This window comes from Cervus canadensis, chromosome 14 (genome assembly GCF_019320065.1).
Source record: "Cervus canadensis isolate Bull #8, Minnesota chromosome 14, ASM1932006v1, whole genome shotgun sequence".
NCBI classification, from domain to species: Eukaryota; Metazoa; Chordata; class Mammalia; order Artiodactyla; family Cervidae; genus Cervus; species Cervus canadensis.
The window spans coordinates 41,807,353-41,822,847 of record NC_057399.1 but is presented as its reverse complement, the minus strand read 5'-3'; the positions used below and the strand labels follow the sequence as shown (position 1 = coordinate 41,822,847).

The window sequence follows — 15,495 nt, the reverse complement described above, 5'->3', positions numbered from 1 at the left end:
GGACAGGGAGGCCTGGCGTGCTGCAGTCCATGGGGTCGCAAAGAGTCAGACTGAATGACTGAACTGAACTGAAAACATCTGAGATTTGAGAAGGAAGGAAGAACACAGAAAGTGGTAAATATGTAAGCGAATAGAAATAAGTGTCGGCTGCATAAAACAGTGAATAATGTCAAGCCAGTCTCACTCAAGCTGCTGCTGCTGTGGCTAAGTGGCTTCAGCCGTGTCCGACTCTGTGCAACCCCATGGACTGCAGCCTACCAGACTCCTCCGTCCATGGGATTTTCCAGGCAAGAGTACTGGAGTGGGTTGCCATTGCCTTCTCAGATCTCACTCAAGAACATAGCATAAATCCTACAGAAAACCTTGGAAAACCAAACCAGTAGTGCCTTCAAAGCAAAACACCTAAGGACCAAGTTGGGTTTATTTCAGGAAAGCAAGTTTGGTTTCACATTTGAAAAATTAGCATACAAACTGACTGACTAAAAGAAAGGGTGCATGACCATCTCAGTAGATACCAAAATGTATTTACTAAAATCCAATATTCATTTCATGATCTAAATTCTACAAAAGAGAAACATTTCTTAGGCAAACTGGCAATAGAAGGTAACTTCTTTAACCTGGTAAAAGATATCTACAAAAACTAATAATAAATATCTTATTTAGTAATAGATGTTAAAGTTTTCTTTAAGATCAGGGAAAAACCAAGAATGTCTGTTATCACCCCTTTTATTCAAACTTGTACTGTATACATGAGCCAACACAATAAGACAAGGAAAAGAAACAGAAATTATCAAAATGATCATAATTTGCAACTGATATATATGATTATGAACATAGAAACTCACCCCTAAATGTACAGGTTAATTAGTAGAATTAATGAGCGGTTTGGCAAGGTTTCTAAATAAAAATCAATATAGAAAAACTACATTCCTAAATACCAGCCAAAAATTATGGGTACAAAAGAGCACTATATACTTACTGCTGCAAATAAACAGTCTACAGCTACACACAGCCTCGAGGGTGAAGCTCACAAATGTTAACAGTGAGTATAGGAAACAAGCTGCAAAGGAATGCATACTGTACTCCCATTTATATAAAGTTCAAAACCAAGAAGAGTTAAACAATTTATGGCTGAAGAATACACACATAAATGGTAACACAATAAAGAAAAACAAGAAAAAGGTTATCACAAAAATGAGGGTATTGATTATCCCAGTGAGAAGGCAGAGAATGTACAATAAGAACTGAGGTGGTCCCAGCAGTGTTATTTTTTTGACTTGGTTGACCTTATTTCTAGTTTTTCATTATTAAAAATGTACATAGGACATATTTCACTTTTTTTTTTTTTTTAGAATTCAAAGAGGGAATGGGGATAAGGAAGAAATATCAGTCAATGTCAAATGTCTACATAAGGAAATGGTGGCTGTTTCATCTACATTTTGTTTTTATTTTGTTTTTCTGGTTACATTTCTGAGTTTTCCAGCACTTGATCATGAAAACAAATCTTGCTGTCTGGCATGAAGTTGGTAATATCTTCAGAGATAATCTACTCTTATTTGGCCAGAGCTTTAGCAATTGCCATTATGATGTTTACATCCAAATCTTTTATTTTCATTGCTTCCTATAACATGTGTGTAGGGCTTCCCTGGTGGCTCAGTGGTTAAGAACCCACCCGCCAATGCAGGAAAGGTGGGTTCAATCCCTGAAACAGGAAGATACCCTGGAGAAGAAAAATGGTGACCCACTCTAGTAGTCTTGCCTTGGAAATTCTATGGACAGAGGAGCCTGGTGGGCTACAGTCCATGGGGTTGCAAAGAGTCAGACATGACTGAGTGACTAAACAACCACCACCCACGTGTCAGTTCCTTTGGGACATTGCCTTCTAGTATTTCTACTTGAATGATCTATTGTCACTTAAAATCACAGGTCTGGTTTGAGAACTTGTGTTGAGTTTGTGAGCATTCTTCCTAGTATACTCTCTAGGTAAATTCATTCATTGTCTTGATTTTTATACTACTTATATACATGCAATGTCTCTTATACATCTTATTTCAACCTGAAGTCTCTTTTCTGAGTTCTAGGTTCATATATTCAGTTGACTACTTGATATCTCAATCTGGCTGTTTCACTGGTTTCTCAAGCCAGCATATTGAATATGCGATTTTTCATAACTAGAGGCATGAAAATCATAAGCAATGCTTGGAAAATGGCAAATAGTTTTGTTTTGCTGGTCTTAGTGTGGGGAACTGCACAGGGATGTAGAAAATGTAACTAGTTCAGGAAAGGAATTTGGAAATAGGAGTCCAAAGTAAGAAAATATAAACACATATTCAACACTGGCAAACAACTAATGACTTTCACTTTTTTATCTCACCTGGCTAAGAAAAATTCAAAAAATAATGATGAAAACAATATTCATGGCATTCTATATAAATACAATAAATTTCATATTTAATAAGTATATTCATATGGGATGGGAGAGGAACGGGGTAGGGGAAGAATGGATTGGGAATTTGGGATTAGAGATGCAAACTATTATATATAGAATGGATAAACAACAAAGTCCTATTGTATAGCACAGGGAATTGTATTCAATATCTTATGATAAATCATAATGGAAAAGAATATGAAAAAGAATGTATGTACATACGTATAACTGAATCACTTTGTTGTACAACAGAAATTAACACATTATAAGTCAACTATACTTCAATAATTTCTTTTAAAGTAAAAAAATGTAATTAGGATAATAGTTTGGGGACATATAATACTTAAGAGTTTTGCTTAAGAGTTTGGACTTTGTGCATAATGGGTAGTCACAGAGGGATTTTTATTTTCTGTTAGTTCATGCAATAAATAGTAATTGATGATCTGGTATGCACTAGACACTGTGTTTGGCACTGGGGGATACATCTGTATATAAGTCAGAGTTATTCAAGATTCTTGAGAGTGTTAGGAGGTAGAATGCATTGGAATTGGTGTCAAGTTAGAACAAATGGGATGAGAAGCATGGCTAGGCAAAAGGACTGAGGATGGCACCAAGTTATCTTCTGGCTTGGGATATTGAGGGAATGGAGTGCCTTTACCTGTGGAAGGTGATATAGAAAAAGAGGAAAGGTGGGTGGCTGGGGATACCTGTCTTATCTTAGACCCTGAACCTGAGATGACTCTGGGACTTCTGGTAAGGAGGTTGAATAGCTAATTAGACATGTGGGTTTGTGTTGTAGGAAAGCAACTGAAGATGGAGGTATTGGTTTGGGATTCCATCCATAGGAAGTTAGCTGAGCATGATGGGTGGAAGTGGGTGGTGGGAGATTGCCAAGGAGCAAGAAAGTGATAACTCACATCACATGCAAGAAAAAATGTGGCACTGGCAAGCCAGCTAGTCCCAGTGTTGCCACAACTAGTTATGTAGACTTGACTTACCTTCCCCAGTTTCTGTGAGTCTGCCTCCTACTGTCTTGTTACCTCTTCAGGGATGGAGAAAGCCAAAACTACACGTAAATAGAAGAGTCACAGGATAGTCAAATTGGTTTAAAGCCTTCTGAAAACTCTGCCTGCCATCTCACCCAGAATTGGTTGAGTCACACACACTCCCTCCCTGTAAGCATGGGGTGCCACACTCCATGGCAGGTTGCAAACACTGTACTGGATAAAAGGTACATGTTTGTTGTTAGGACCATTATTAATACCATTATTACAAATAAAACTAACAGCTCTTGGTTTTAGGGGGTTGAGTTATATCCTCCTCTAGTAGATATGTTGGAGTCATAATTCCCACAGTACCTCACAATGGGACCTTATTTGAAGATTGGGTCTTTATTGAAAAATCAAGTTAACATGAAGTCACTAGGATAGATCCTAATTCAATATGACTTGCAGCATTTGAAAAGAAAGAAATTCGGACATAGAGACCGATATGCACTTGTGGAGAATGGAGTTGAAGGGAGCAATTAGGGTGATGTGTCTGCAAGCCAAGGAAAGCCAAGGCTTGCCAGCAAATACCAGCAGCTGCAGGAAAGGCAGGGGACAGGCTCCCCCTCACAGCCTCAGAAGGAACCAGCCCTGCTGACTCCTTCCAGAACTCCACAACTGTAAGACAACGTACTTCTGTTGTTGAAGCCACCCAGCTTGGGCTACTTTGTCATAGAAGCCTCAGAAAACCAACACATGGTTGCGTACTGCTCAATTTTTTTTATCAAATACTTTTTTTGCTTATTCTCTTTGAATCCTTGCAGTCTCCTGTGGAAGCCATTATTAGCAATCTCCTTTCTGGGAGAGGAAACTAAATCTGTTTAATGGAAAGAAGCATAAAATTTTTAATGGAAAGTTAGGACATTTTACCCATGGGGCACAGCATTATGTGAATGGTACTGAGTTGGTCAAAAAGTTCTTTTGGGTTTCTCCAGAACATCATCTGGGAAAATCCCAACAAACTTTTTTGCCAACCCAATAAATAGTGGAGTATGTTGCTAAAGCACATTGTAGGTTTGACTTCCAGCTCTGGTGGCTGAGGCTGTGTGGTCCTGAGTAAGGTCATTAACCAATTCTGCACCTTGGTACCAAAGAGAAAATAATAACATTTAAAGTAATAAGGGTTTCCCAGGTAGCTCAGTGGTAAAGAATACACCCACCAATGGGGGAGACGTGGGTTTGAACCCTGGGTTGGGAAGCTCCCTTGGAGAAAGAAATGGCAACGTATTCCAGTTCTTGCTTGGCAAATCCCATGGACAGAGGAGCCTGGTGGGCTACAGTCCATGAGGTCACAAAGGGTTGGACATGACTGAGCAGGCATGCAACTCAAGGTAATACCTAAGGTTCCCATGAGGATAAAATGAGCTAATTCTTGTGAAATGTTTCATGTGGTACCTGCTATATTAATAGGTGCTCAACAAATTGTAGCTATTTTAAAATAATTATTCATGGGAAATTGCAGGGAGTGAAGAAGCCCTTCAGTAATTATGAGGGTCATGGATTCATAGACGCCTCTCATAAATGTACTGTGTGAAAGACCTGTACTAAATGCATTATGTATATTTAATGGTCTCTAGGATTCATGTCAACTGCTCCTTATTCCACAGGCAAACCCAGCTAGGTGGTGATTCTGCCCCAGGGCCCATTCAGTCATCAATGGGAGATTTTCTCTCTCTGGGTTGAGTCCATCGTAACCTTCCAGCAACACTTCGTGGTAGGAATAAGTATTCAGGCCATCACATTAGAAATCAGTCAGGACAGAAAGGAAAAGGATTGGAAGTTATATGCAGCTGGGAATCAATCGGTTAAAAGGTCAAAAAGTAAAGCTCAGTTGTTGATATAGATGGATCCTACATGCTTTGAACTTTAAAATCATTGCATAAGCTTTCACTATAAGGAAGTTTACTATGAAGGGATTTCACCACACAAATAACAAGTACTGGAACTCAATCACCATCCTGAATTTTAAAAATGCAATTAAAAGTGGTGCAGACCCACAGAGCCTTGCCAAGCCCTGCTTTAAATAACAGTTTAGAGAATCACAATCTTCAATTACTTTTGGCAATGTCTTGGTTTTTCATGAGGCATTATAGGTTATTAAATGTCGTAGCTATTTAGCTTGCTAATGAATAGTTTATCCTACATTCAATTAGGCTGGTTTTCCCTCCTTTTTTTTCTTTCTGTCTCTTTTTTTTGTTTGTTTTCAGCCCACTCAAAGAATTGATGATAATTAAGGGAAAGCTGTCAGGAGGCCAGGTATTTCATCCAAAATTTCTTATGATTCTAGGGCTACCTAGTGTAGAAATCTGGTTTCATCTTGTAAACTTAATATCCATCTTCCACATCAGCAGTGGCTACCATAATGATTATAATAGTAAAAATAATTGAAGTTGTATGCTCTGTGTAGCATCTTTCAAATCACTGTCAATGTTTCACATTTTTCTCTTAATATTTTTGTGTAGTAGACAAGGAGCAGATTTATTATTCCTTTTAAAGTCAATGAGGCAGAGGAGGTTAAATGAATATTCTCAGATTAGAAACTTCATCATGAATAAAGCAGAAAAAAGCATGAACAGGTAATATAGTGTTCATCCATCAAGCTGTCCAGTTCCCTGGTCTGTCTGTCTTTCTTGTGATCGAAGAATTGAGATCAGGGGATGCTAATGGTATTTCCCTATATTTCTAATCTCCATATTATTGAGGTCTGATCTGTTGGGTAGGCAGTCCCTTCCTGATCTGCAGTGGTGCTTATTTATTTCATAGCCCCACTTCAGGGAGATTATGGCCCCCCGAATTATTGACATTCACAGAGGAGGTCAGAGTTGGACAAAGATCCATGTGCCATTCAACATAAGTGTACTTGTGAAATTTATTTCAGGAAAGGCAAACTTAAGCTCATTGATAGCAAAACACCTAAACTTAAGGAAAAGAGGTCAATTTAAAAGGTCTTAAATATTTAGTACCTCATCCTGCAGCTCTAAAGGGAGACCGAACTTTAGAGTTCCAATCCACACCCAAGCCAACTAATTTTTTAATCTAGTCAGCCTATGCTCTGTCCTAAGCACTAAGGTTAAGTGTTGGGGAGAGAGAAAGATGAGTAAGATATAGGCCACACCTTGGCAGAGACGTGTCAAGGATTTGTCCCAACCCCACACTGACCGGGGCCAAGTATCTTATATGTATGAGAGCTCAGTCACTATAAGAGCAAATATTGTTATGTTAAAAGTTTTTAGAGTAGGGCTATCTTGTAATAATATTGATGCCATAATGTAATAATTTTTTGTGTATTTAACATGGTTCAGGATCTATGCAAATATTTTACTGCATTATCTCCTTTAACATACATAACAATTTAGGTCAGTACATACAATTTAATTCATACAACAGTAAGTAGTAAGTACTGTTTTGTTTTTTATTTTTTAACTAAAGTATAATGAATTTCCATTGTTAAATTAACTTCATGTGTATAACATAGTGATTCAGTATTTTTACAGATTCAGTTCAGTTCAGTTCAGTTGCTCAGTCGTGTCCGACTCTTTGTGACCCCATGAATCGCAGCACGCCAGGCCTCCCTGTCCATCACCAACTCCCAGAGTTTTTACTCAAACTCATGCCCCTCGAGTTGGTGATGCCATCCAACCATCTCATCCTCTGTCGTCCCCTTCTCCTCCTGCCCCAATCCCTCCCAGCATCAGGGTCTTTTCCAATGAGTCAACTCTTCGCATGAGATGGCCAAAGTACTGGAGTTTCAGCTTCAGCATCAGTCCTTCCAGTGAACACCCAGAACTGATCTCCTTTAGGATGGACTGGTTGGATCTCCTTGCAGTCCAAGAGACCCTCAAGAGTCTTCTCCAACACCACAGTTCAAAAGCATCAATTCTTCAGCGCTCAGCTTTCTTCACAGTCCAACTCTCACATCCATACATGACCACTGGAAACTCCATTAAAAGTTATTACAAGAAAAAAAAAAGAGCAACTTATCATTGCCACTGTAAGGAACAGATCTAGAGAAAGAGGCCCAGCTGGTGAGCCAGGGCCCTGAGCTTTCTCTGCAGAGGGCTTTTGAGGAATGACTCAAGGCTCCTACTTGTCTAAACTATCCCTTCTTCCTCCAGCTCCCACCCCAGAGCTCTTTTCCTCCCATCCCCGCACTCACCTCCTGACTAAACCGGTCCCAATGTTGGCTTCTTTGGGCAGAAGGGACAATGTGACTGTCTGAAACCGGGGCCAGCAGGCTGCGCTATGGGGGCCCCCTTGCTTCCGATGCTGCGTCTGTGCCTCTGTCATTCCCACTGTGTGTCCCCAGCTCTGGGGTTGGAGCTGCCCGTTCTGACAGACCCTCAGGCGTTCTTCCTTCTGGTATCTGACAAGCCACTAATCGTCAGAATCAGAGTCCAGTTGGTAAACCTCAGCCCCTTCTGGGTCCTGGCATGCTTCCACTCCTCTGATGACCCCTCATCCTGATCTGAAGCTCAGAGCGGCTCCCTCCCATGTCTGGTCTGACTCAAGCATAGCTAATAATTATTAAGCACTGACTATATACCCAGTGCTCTTTCAAAGCACAATGCAAGTTTATTTGATCCTCACGATAAACCTGTAAAGTAGATATTATTATTATTTATTATTATCATCAGGCTTCCCTCGTGGCTCAGATGGTAAAGAATCCACCTGCAATGTGGGAGACCTAGGTTCAATCCCTGGGTTGGGAAGATCCCCTGGAGGAGGGCATGGCAACCCATTCCAATATGCTTGCCTGGAGAATCCCCGTGGACAGAGGAGCCTGGTGGGCTACAGTCCATGGGATTTCGAAGAGTTGGACATGACTGAGTGGCTAAGCACAGCCCACTGTTATCACCATCCACTTTTAATGAAGGAAACTTCAGCACAGAGAGATTAAATCATTTCCAAAACTGTCAGCCCCAGAACCTTCAGCAGCCTATGTTGAAGTTTCTTTAAGAAAAATAGCTCCATGGTGATTGATTAGAACCCTCATGGCCATAACTCCAGAATGCTAACTGGTCCCCATCCTGCCAACACTTCTTTTCCTTAAAACCTCAAGTTCCTAATATGATGGAAAAAGAAAATCTGATTGTAGGTATGCCCTGGCTCTCCACTTTTAGGCAATCCCATTCTCTACCCTCCCCCTTCCTCGGGGGGTCCTGTTGCCACCACTTTCCCTAATTTTCTGCTGCCCCAGGCCTTCAGCTGTTCATATGATCACTAGTGGCTCAGCCCCCCTCATAAGGTTTCCAAACAGAGGCCTGGCTCACCAGATCGTAAAGGTTAGACCACATATTCCAGAGGGCCGTGTCAGATGAGGAATTCTATTAGAAAGCTTTGCATCTGGAGTTTTCTAATGGTGCCTTCAGGCAAAAAAAATTAAAATTAAGCCAACAACCCCTCCCTCCACTCCTCTCCCTACCCCCCCCACCCCCCCACCATTCCTGCTTTCCCCACAGCAAGATTTCTGACTTGGTTAAATCAAATTCATTAATAAGCAAGGGGGACAAGCACTCCAGGCAGTTTACCCTTCAAAATGTAAACTGTTAAAACATTTTGTGGTTACAAGCATTATGAAAAAGAACGCATTTTCTCTCATGTTTTGTGATATCTCATAATCAAAGATTTTCTGATACATGCAGGGAACACTATGGAGATGGTCACATGTAAGGTCATTTCACTTTCAGCATTCTTTACAGTAATGATAACATGCATGAAAGTTTAAAACCAACAGCTACAATTTACCTGGTCTTCCTCTGCTGTCGGCCACTGTTATTTTTCCCCCTGAAAATATTCTCAGGGGTGTGTACGAGCCATCTCTGTTTCTCTTACAGATCCCGAATGCCCTTGCGTGTGTGTACCCAGTTTGTTCAGCTTTCTCCTCCCTCCATTTTTCCCTCCCTTCCTCCCTGCCCCTCCTCTCTCTCACACATACACACACGCACAGACACACAAACCCTGTTCCCTGGTATGGGGCTGAAGTTACAGAGAAAGAACCCAAGAAAAAAAAAGTGGTTTTAAGGTCCCTATAAAGTCACGGCTGGTTGGGGCCTGAGTGGTTGGGGCTTGGGAGGGGAGGGGACAGAGGGGACTTCTTTGCAGGGGGTTCCCAACCTGTCTTTGTCTGAAAACTGGGCACTGGGCCAGTTCCAACCCAGCGGATTGCCTGGCCTCCAGCCCAGTGATGGATCTGACTGTCATTTCCCTACCCCCGGTGAGGGAGGAGGCAAGCTAAGAAGAGGGGTGAGGAGGAGGAAAGCAGAGCTGAGTCTGGGAAAAAGGTAGGAGGGGCGACACTGGAGGAAGGACTCAGCTGGGGAGGTGGAGGCCTCCCCCAGTCCCAGGGCCTCTTGTCAGTCCCCGCTCCCCTGTTAGAATCCATTATGAAAAATCAGGGGAAGTAACGACTCCATCAGAAAGAGCGTCTTGTGTTCTGGCAGTGAGAGGAAAGGCAGGAAGGCTGTTGCTCCATCACTTCTAACAGTGAGACAACGCAGGTTAGAATCTTATTTTCTTATTTAAAAGTCTTATTTTTAAGAACTTCCTGAAAAGGGAGGCCTGCCTTCTTCTTCTTTGGGAATAAAACCTATAGCTAAATGCTCCTCACCAGCAAGAAATTCTTCTTTACACACAACTTAAATCAAAAGACCAACCCCTCTGTATTTAAAATATGTTGCCAGGGCAGGGAAATGAGGTTCATGGCATTTAGAAGCTGACAAAAAGGACAGCTTCGGTGATAAGGAAAACAGTATAGTTATAAGGATGCTTCTATTTTGATTGATTTCTTCCCTTCAAAATCTTTACACCTGGGTACTCTTTGTGAGGGCTTCCCAGATGCCTCAGTGGTAGAGAATCAGCTTGTCAATGCAGGAGATGCGGGTTCAATCCCTGGGTTGGGAAGTTTCTCTGGAGTAGGAAATGGCAACCCACTCCAGTATTCTGGCCTGGAAAATCCCATGGACAGAGGAGCCTGGCAGGCTACAATCCATGAGGTCATGAATAGTTGGACATGACTTAGTGACTATGCACAGATTGTGACTGTATTTCTCTATATTAAATGTATGTTTGCATTCGAAGTGTGAACAATATGACAACTCCTCTAGACCAATTCCCCTCACCTTACTGATGAGGAAATAGAGATCCAGAGAGGTCCAGTCACTGGCCCAAGGTCACACAGGTAGGAGGACTGGAGGAAGGACATGAGACAAAGCAGGCTCACTCACTCTCGCTCTTTCACTCTGGTTCTCCACCAAGTGGTACCACGCCTTCCCTGGCTTTCTCTACTTCAGTCTAATTTTAGCTAACTTTAAGCAACATACATGTGTGGTGTGTTTGCGTGTTCCTTTTCATGACATCACCTTATATATTCTATCTTGTTATTTATCTGTCATTCACCTGTAACTGTCTCACTAAACAGAACTGCATGAAATAGTGATACATGTCTCTCTGATTCTCTCTTGAATCTTTAATATTCAGAAAAATGACTGAACTATAGCTGGTCCCCAATCAAAGTGTGTGGGAGATATGTTAGTGGGAGGGTGATAATAACATGCGTGCTGACACAGTAAAGTCATCAATAAATTACAAAGAAGTTGAAAAGGCAATCAGAAGCCATGTTTTGATTCCATCAATTTACCCCTTTGAGGTGGGTTGTACATATTGGTGTTTACAGAAGAAATCTGAATGTATATCTCTAACAAGGCAGTGCTGGTCAGGAGGAAAGCCTGGTAGTTGTACAAAAGCCCACCCCACTTTAACAGGTGGGAACATTCTGGAGTCTACCACAAGACGACTGACATTGCTAACTAAGAGGAAGCCCATATACACACCAAAGAGAAGCTCTGTGTGGTGAACCCCATTCAGAGGCTGGACCTCGCTCCTGTGTTCAGAAATGTTGTTCTGTAGTCATATCTGTCTTCACATCCGCACCCTCCCAGACTTCCCCAAGCTGCTTTTCCACTAGTACTGTGGCTGGAAGTCAAGAATGCTGTTCACCCAAGACTGTCAAATCTGACTTGCAGGCATCTGGCCCAGTGCTCTTCCTGGTGCTTCTGTAGCAGGCAGGGTTGTTGACCAGTTCTAGCCAATGAGCTTTGAGAAGAGCTTTTCGTTGCTGGTTCCAGACACTGCAGAGCTCTTCCCATGTGTAAAACAGTGAGGGGTGTTCCTGGAAGAAGTTCTTCCTTTAGGCTGAGTCTCTGAGTCAGGAGACATAGAGCAATGAACATGGAACACCAGCAACAGAAAAACCTTCTTTATTCTAAGCCACTAAGATTTGGGTTTTGTTACCATAGCATAACCTAGCCTGACAGATATAATGTGTGAGGTAATCTGAGGGTGGTAATGACTGTGACATCATAGTATTGCATCCTTTGAAGGGAAAGTTATTCCCTTTTCACATTCTTCCCAGCTATTCAGATGAGTTGAGGAAAAGATTGGATTAGAGGCTATTATGTTTTAACAGCTTTCCTACTATTGCCCACCTTCCTTTTGAACTGAGAGCTGAGCTTGGGCTCAGAATATTTGGCCAGAATTTAATTCTATTTTGTTTTCATAGATTATTTTATAATGGCCTCTGGGGAACATGCTCCTGTTCGGTTTGTTTTTTTTTTCCTTAATTTATGGAATGTTACAAAATTTCCTTTGAGAATATATTTATTTAAACAAAAGAACTACCATCTCTACAGTGTTTACTATGTGACAGGTCAACTTTAAGTTTTAGACATGTCATTACCTATTCCATCATCGGAAGAATTTTATGAAGTAGGTACCATAATATCTCCACTTTGCAGATGAAAAAACCGAGGCATATAGGCTAAGAAGCAACCCAAGTTCCCCCATTTAATAAGTGACAGAGCCACAGTTCAGTTCAGTTGCTCAGTCGTGTCCGTCTCTTTGCTACCCCATGGACTGCAGCACACCAGGCTTCCCTTTCCATCACCAACTCCTGGAACTTGCTCAAACTCATGTCCATCGAGTCAGTGATGCCATCCAACCATCTCATCCTTTGTTGTCCCCTTCTCCTCTTGCCTTTAGTCTTTCCCAGCATCAGGGTCTTTTCTAATGAGTCAGTTCTTTGCATCAGGTGGCCAAAGTATTGGAGCTTCAGCTTTAGCATCAGCCCTTCCAAAGAATATTCAGGACTGATTTCCTTCAGGATTGATGGTTTGATCTCTTTGCAGTCCAAGGGACTCTCAAGAGTCTTCTCCAACACCACAGTTCAAAAGCATCAATTCTTCAATGCTCAGCCTTCTTCATAGTCCAACTCTCACGTCCATACATGACTACTGGAAAACCATAACTTTGACTAGATGGACCTTTGTTGGCAAAGTAATGTCTCTGCTTTTTAATATGCTGTCTAGGTTTGTCATAGCTATTCTTCCAAGGAGCATGCGTCTTTTGATTTCATGGCTCCAGTCACCATCTGCAGTGATTTTGGAGCAAAAGAAAATAAAGTCTGTCACTGTTTCCACTGTTTCCCCATCTATTTCCCATGAAGTGATGGGACCAGATGCCATGATTTTAGTTTTTTGAATGTTGAGTTTTAAGTCAGCTTTTTCACTCTGCTCTTTCACTTTCATCAAGAGGCTCTTTAGTTCCTCCTCACTTTTTGCCATAAGGGTGGTGTTATCTGCATATCTGAGGTTATTGATATTTCTCCCAGCAATCTTGATTCCAGCTTGTGCTTCATCCAGCCTGGCATTTCCCTTGATGTACTCTGCATATAAGTTAAATAAGCAGGGTGACAATATACAACCATGACGTACTCCTTTCCCAATTTGGAACCAGTCCATTGTCCCGTGTCCTTTTCTAACTGTTGCTTCTTGACCTGCATGCAGACTTTAGAAAATCTGTTTCCACAATTTGTACTCTTGACAGTTGATTTAAATTAAAACAAAAACAAAATCAGAGATGTCCCTTTTGTTCTGTTGGTATGTACCCATAGCAAAGAGTCTGAGGGTGGAACATGAAAGATGGTGTTTCAGGAACCTCCTTTTGGCCTGCAAGGAGACGTGTTCTGCACCCTGCCACAGAGTGACCTTTGACCAGATTCACCCACCTGTATTCCTGTTGAGGCCAGAGAGCATGCCTTGCTTACACAAGGCTCAGGGACTCAGGGCAGTACTTTCGTGACCATGGAAGGAAAATGGACTTGTGAGAGCTTGAAGGAAGACAGAAGGGACTGTGGTCTTCCCAGGTGGCGCTAGTAGTAAAGAACCCGCCTGCCAACTCAGGAGACATAAGAGACTCAGGTTCGATCCCTGGGTTGGGAAGATCCCCTGGAAGAGGGGAGCAACCCACTCCAGTATTCTTGCCTGGAGAATCCCATGGACAGAGGAGCCTGGCAGGCTACAGTCCATAACGTTGCAGAGTTGGACAAAACTGAAAAGACTAGCATGCACAAGTGCAGGTGTTATATAGGTGGTCAGAGGGGAGGGAGGGAGTGACCATTTGTGTCTGAAGCTTTTATCTGCAGAAATACCCTTTTTTCAGAAGCACTGGATTTCTTGGCACCCACTCAACAGATGAATTCAGTTCTTGCCACCCTATATGCAGTGCCAGCTACCCCAGCCATTCTGGGCCTCTCCATTCAGAAGGCTTAAAGGAGACACCCCATAACACTCCAGTGATTAGAAAGAGGATTTTGATGTGTTTTTTCTTATGGTTTTCAACCTTTGGGGAGTATGTTGTCCAGACTACTTTTATTTTTGAAACAAAGAAATTTCTTAAAAATGCCTCCTTGAATCTTATTTAGCATGGAGCTCTCCAGTTTCTTTGAGTGGAAGAAATTAGGAAGCTAATGTTATTAGGAAGCTGGGTTTTTTTTTTTTTTTTTTTTGCATTATTGTGACTTCAAGACCTAAATATTTCAGGAAAAAAAAAAAAACAACTTTAAGGATCAATGGATTTGAAAGAAGGCCTTTCCTTTATCAGAGCGTGCTCACCCTGGCTTCTTCTAATAAGAAGAGCAAGCCTTCCTGACTCACTCAGGTTCTCAGTCCCATTTTGTTCTTGCCATATTTTTTTTTTATATCTCTGCTGCCTAAGCATATGGAAAGAAGGCTTGTGGTGGAGAAACCACAAAAGAGGCTCAGATTCATAAGTCGTTTAATGCAATGTAATTGGTGGTGGCCGTTGAGGGTGGGAAATCTGTATTCATAATTGGTTAAAAGTAGGAAGCATGAGTCAGTAGGCTGGGTTCTCGCAGTCCGATTACTTTGATTATCATTTCCTGACTGTGAGTCCAGTGAGTCTTATATAATACAATTTCGCCCATTAGCCAAGGAGACAAGATTCATTTCACGTTCAATCACTTCGTTATTGTTCCTTTCAATAATTGGAGATTACTGAAACCTCTTTGCTGGTGTTAAGAAAATGTATGTATTTAGGCAATAGATGGCAGTGTTTCCACAAATTTTAATATTGCAATGGCTCTTAAAGGCAGCCTGGTGCTCAGCTCCCCTGTAGCTTGCCGTGATCGTATAGTGGTTAGTACTCTGCGTTGTGGCCGCAGCAACCTCGGTTCGAATCCGAGTCACGGCAGGAGGAGAGAGAACTTTTGGAAGAGAATAGCGCAGGTTGCAAGCTGAAGTCCATCCAATAAAATTTTGCAACCAGACATAGAATAAATAATAAAAATCAATAAAACAGAAACTGCTGCAAAAGATTTTAAACTTTAGAAAGATGACATATGCAGAGTGTCTTTATTAATGCATTAACCCTGTTGCAAGTGTGTTGTGTGTGGGTTTTTTTATTTGTCTTGACGGATAATATGATAAGACTGGAGTGTAGTGGGCATGTAATTATTATTAATTACAACTACTTAAGCTCTGCTTTGAGCAGACTCGTCAAGTCTGCTTGCTTTTGAGCCTTGCCAGGGCTGTACAGTAATAACAACCCTGAATTATTTGGAAAGATATCAGCGGTAGATGTGGAAATCCTGTTTAACCAGGCATGAATTGTTGTTAGGAGGGTTTTTTTTTTTTCAGGATGACAGAGAGAAAATGAACTGTCCCTTAT

General features: G+C 41.6%; 1 non-coding gene across 1 annotated transcript; it reads left to right on the top strand.

Annotated features, from left to right (window-relative positions):
• Positions 1-14,946: 14,946 nt before the first annotated feature.
• On the top strand, positions 14,947-15,018 carry TRNAH-GUG. The gene has a single exon. It is a non-coding gene; the product is annotated as a tRNA-His (tRNA).
• Positions 15,019-15,495: the final 477 nt, after the last annotated feature.